Source organism: Cynocephalus volans, chromosome 14 (assembly GCF_027409185.1).
Source record: "Cynocephalus volans isolate mCynVol1 chromosome 14, mCynVol1.pri, whole genome shotgun sequence".
In the NCBI taxonomy this organism is placed as follows: Eukaryota; Metazoa; Chordata; class Mammalia; order Dermoptera; family Cynocephalidae; genus Cynocephalus; species Cynocephalus volans.
The window spans coordinates 67,376,616-67,381,438 of record NC_084473.1 but is presented as its reverse complement, the minus strand read 5'-3'; the positions used below and the strand labels follow the sequence as shown (position 1 = coordinate 67,381,438).

General features: G+C 46.7%; 1 pseudogene; it reads right to left on the bottom strand.

Moving 5' to 3' along the window:
- Positions 1 to 315: 315 nt before the first annotated feature.
- Positions 316 to 1,766, bottom strand: LOC134362553 (deoxyuridine 5'-triphosphate nucleotidohydrolase, mitochondrial-like; annotated as a pseudogene).
- Between the last annotated feature and the right edge of the window lie 3,057 nt (positions 1,767 to 4,823).

Here is a 4,823-nt window from a genome sequence, read left to right as displayed (position 1 = left end):
CTTTGGACTTCCCAGCATCAAAAACTGTAAGCAATAAATTTCATTTTTCTTCATAAATCACCCAGTTCCAGGTATTTTGTTGTAAGCAACAAAAACAGACTAATACAACATGTAACCATCAGCTGTGGAAAAACACAAGAAAGTAAGTTTCTATGTGATCCCAACAGAGAATCTTTTAATCATAAGAAAACAAAATATTTTTAGAAGTTAAGGCTATTAAGTTTTCAAAAGTGTAAAACACCAAAACGCTTGAAGCAAAAACTCTTTATTTTTTTAAAAAGGATCTTTTCTCATTTTCCATTCTTTGCATAAATTTTAATTCTTTCCAATGGAACCAAAACCTCCTGAACCCCTTTCAGTGTCACCTAAAACTTGAACTTCTATTTCTGGATTAAAAAAAAATCTGTTCACAAACGAGCTGTGTAAACGATCACTCTTTTTGACTTTGCCAGAGTTAAACAGTACACCACCAGCATTTCCTCTGTAATTTTTGTCTATGACACCAGCTCCTGCATCTATGAAGTGTTTGGCAGCCACACCAGAACATGGAGTGACTCTTCCATGACAGCCGGAAGGAAGAGAGATCCGAAGGTCTGTCTTCCCAAGGGCTTCCTGCATGGGTGGTACCGTGTAATCACAGGCACTGTACAGGTCAGAGCCCCCTGCCCACTCCCACCCCTGGGTCGGCAAAGTGGGGCCGCATGCCGCCCTCCTCCAAAGGCCGAGCCTGCTTGCGGGGGGAGATGGCAGGGGTCTGGCAGGGGTCTCTTCGGAGCAGGGCATGGCAGACTGAGAACACGAGCAGAGGACAGAGCAGAGGGAATGAGAGTCATGATGCTTTTAAAGCAAAGGCAAAAGTAAAGAGAATAATATAATGACCCCCCCATGTACTCATTACGCAGATTCAAAAATTGACTGTTCTTACTATATCTACATCCATATTGTTCTCCCTCAGATTATTTTGTTTTCTGTAAATAGTTCAGTATACTCTAAGAAGAACTTTTAAAAACAGAATAATTGTACCTACAAATTAGTGCTAATTCTTAATATCGCCAAATAGCTAGTCATCGTTCACCCTTTCTCTTTTGTCTCATATGGGGTTTTTTTACAGGTAGCTTGTTTCAATCAGCATCTGAACAAATGCCACACATTGTGTTTGCTTGATACATCCTTAAGGCTTTTAAAGTCTGTTCACCTTCCTCTTTGTGTGTGCATGTGTGTGTGTGTGTGTGTGTGAGAGAGAGAGAGAGAGAGAGAGAGAGAGTGTGTGTGTGTGTGTGTGTGTGTGTGTGTGTGTGAAAACTAGAGCATATATCCTTAGACATATTTCCCACTCTTTGGATTTACTTACCATGTTGCTCTGTCCTCTGTACTCTATTTAATCTGGCAATTAGATTTAGAGGCCTGATTAGACTGAGGTTTGAAGCTGAATTCAGATTTTGTTGATTTTTTTGAATGAACCTCATGAGTGTGCCAGGTACCTGCTCTTCCATCAGCCCAGGAGGGCTGTCTGGGAGTCTTTCTTTGGAGTGGAGGACTTCTGCCCTGACTATTATGAGAACTTCTGGACAGGGAAGCAAAGGAGCTGTGTCCCCTTGTCTTGGGCACCCTCCCGAGGATCCTGCACCTGCAGAAGCCCAGTGAATCTCCTTGCTCCTTGGCCCCTTTCTGCTGGGTTCATAGCAATCCCACATGCGGAAGTCTGAGGGTTTAAGTCAACCTCCCTAGGCAACCTCAGAAAAAATTAGCTAACTTCTCTGGGCCATGGTGGCTCCATTTCACATTAGTTAACTAAACCACAAATTAATTATTTTAATAAATATTTGAATATAGCATTATGGATAAGAGTGGACTCTGGAGATAGGCTGCCCGTGCTGGAATACCAGATTTGCCACTTAATAGGTTTGTGACTTTAAGTTACCTGATCTCCGTGTACCTCAGTTTGCACATCTAAAAATGGGAAGGATGCTAGCTACCACTTTACAGCGCTGTTGTGAAGAGTAAATGAGCTAATGCAGGTAAAATGTTGAGGACTGCCCCTTCCTTATACTGGGGCTCGTGATGTGCTATCAGTTGTTGTTGCTAATAAGCACCAGGTGCTGGGCTAGGCACAGTGGCCGCATGGTGAACATGACCAGCGCCTGCTCTCACGGAAGACACAGGAAGCACACCGTGGCCAGGGCACTGCTGGGGTGCCCTGGGGAGCTGTCAGAGCCCTGAGGGAATCTAACCCAATTTGGGAGGCCAGGGATATCTGAACAGAGGAATCCATGTCCAGCCTGAGACTTGAAGGACTCGGTGAGGTGGGGAAGGGTGGCAGTGAGGTGAGGACTGGGAAGGGGTGAAGGCATTTCAGTCAGAGGGAGCAGCATCTACAGAGACCTGCGGGCACAGGCCTGTGAGCGCTTTTGGTCCAGTTAGGCTTGGAGCACGAGGAAGGGAGGTGGGAAGAGGGTGGGGAGCTGTTGGAGGTGAAGCCAGAGAGGAGGGCAGGGATGTGCACAAATGCACTGGTTACTTAGGGTACTGGCTGCGTAGCTCGAGCTCCTCCCGAGGACACCGTGAATGTGTGCGTACATGTGTGCATGCGTGTACTGCAGGCTGTGAGGTAAGGAGCAGGGTTTGGAACACTTCCTCTCAGTGCTGCGTGAGCAGTGGATGGAAGGCAGGGCTGCCAAGATCCAGGAAATGGTGGCTGACCTGCGGATGAAGATGCACGGGTGGAGCTGAGATGTTAAACAGGTGGACCCAGTGAAGTTAGATTGTGGGGGAAGTGGAGGAGTTATGGTGGCTTGAATAGCATCCCCTCCAAATTCATGTCCACCCAGAACCTCAGAATGTGACCTTATTTGGAAACACAGTTTTTGCTGGTATAATTAAGGTAATGATAAAGATGAGATCATACTGGATTAGGGCTGGCACTAAATTCAGTTAGAGTTCTTTTATAAGAGGAAAGGACACACAGACACAGAGAAGCCATATGAGGATGGAGGCAGAGAATGGAGTCAGGCAGCCACAAGCCGAGGAATACCTGGAACCAATAGAAGATGGAAGAGGCAAAGAATTCTCTTTTAGAGGCTTTAGAGGGAGGGCGACCCAGCTGGCACCTTGATTTCAGATTTCCTGCCTTCTGAAGTATGAGAGAATCACTTTCTGTTGTTTTAAGCCACCCAGTTTGTAATAATTTGTTACGGCAACCCTAGGAAACTAATGCAGGAATCAAGGATGATATTCAAATTTCGGGCTCAGGTGACTGGATCACAGGCCCAGGGTCAGACTTGGTAGCTGGGGTGGGCATAGGAACTGCGGTGGACAGATGATGAGGTGTGATTCAGGTCTGGATATGTTGCTTTTGAAGAGTCTGTGTGGCAAGCAAGTGAAGAGGACCAGTGGCAGCTGGATATGTGAGTTTGGTTGGCCAATTTAGATTTGAATGGAATTGGGAGCAAGGTGGGCAGGAGGGAGAATACCCAGGGAGGGAACAGACCTGCAGAGAGGACCAGCATCTGGGGAGAGGTGGAAGCAGAGCAACTCACAAAGGCTCTGAGCAGGAGCAGCCAGGGAGATGGGAGAAGACCAGGAGCATGTGAGCCACAAAATCCAAGGGCTTGGGGTATTCAAGGGGGTGAGAGAAGGAAAAAATGCTGCAAAGAGACAAAAAAAAGAATGACAAAGGTAAGAAAGTGCCTGTTGGATTCGGAAACGAGGGTCATTTCACTGTGATCTTGGCAAGAGCATCCCTGGTGGAGTGGGGGAAACGTGGAGCCTGATTCCTGTTCACAGGAGTCTCCTCGTAACAGGGACTCTGGCATTTCTAGAGGTTCCAGACTTTCAGGACTGAGCTTGCCAGGGCTTGGTAGATTTAATAGTCACTAGCTGTTGGGAGCGAGGCTCCCTTAACTCTGGCTAGGTCCTGAAGGCCAAGACTGATTATCTGTGTCTTCTCATTGGGGACAAGGCCAGCAGTCGCCTGCCTTCCATGAAGCCAGCGCCTGTCTCTCTGTTCAAAGAATCCAGCAACTTTATACATTTACTGAAGTCTCATGGATCCTGGCCAAGGGAGTGAAAGATAGGGATAGGATTATTAATATTACTAGCTACATTTATTGGGGGGTCTGGGATCCCTGGGAGGCCAAGATTCCATTATAACTATCATCCAGTCCTTCAGATATCCAAGGAGGACCAGATTCACACACATAGTAAAAACAGAACTCAAAGCCACAGGCATCCTTCTGTGCCCAGGCAGACGTAATGGTGCCATCTATGGGTCACTGAGGAGAGAACACGGGTACAATTGTAACATCAGAGGGAGCGACAGCGGCAGGGATTTCAGGAACGGATTCCACACTCTTCCTGACAGTTAATGAGAAGTGAACACTGCAGTCTTCTCTATGTGATCTTTGTTTAACGACCAGATGTTTAAAAGCAACCAAGGGAAAGATGGACCAACATGTGAGCCTGGGTATGAATTAGGGAGGGGGAAAGATAAGCTTGTGGATGTCCATGTCCTACGAAAGCAGTTCCCAGTACATGGCAAAAGGAGTGGTGGGGCTGGGGAGCGCCAGTGGATCACAGCCTGGGGACAAGTTTAGGGCTGGATGCAATCAAAATGCAGCTGGGGAAGTCAAGTCCCCATGCCTCAGTTATTTAATAATACCCAGTTCTCTTACCAAGTGACGGGCATTCTCTTAAGCATTTTAAAACATGTATTAACTCATTAACCCTCACAACAATCCTGTAAGGTAGATGGTTTGTTATCCCCCGTTTTATATATAAGGGAACTGGGGCACAGCAGGTGAGGCAACTTGCCTACATCCACGCAG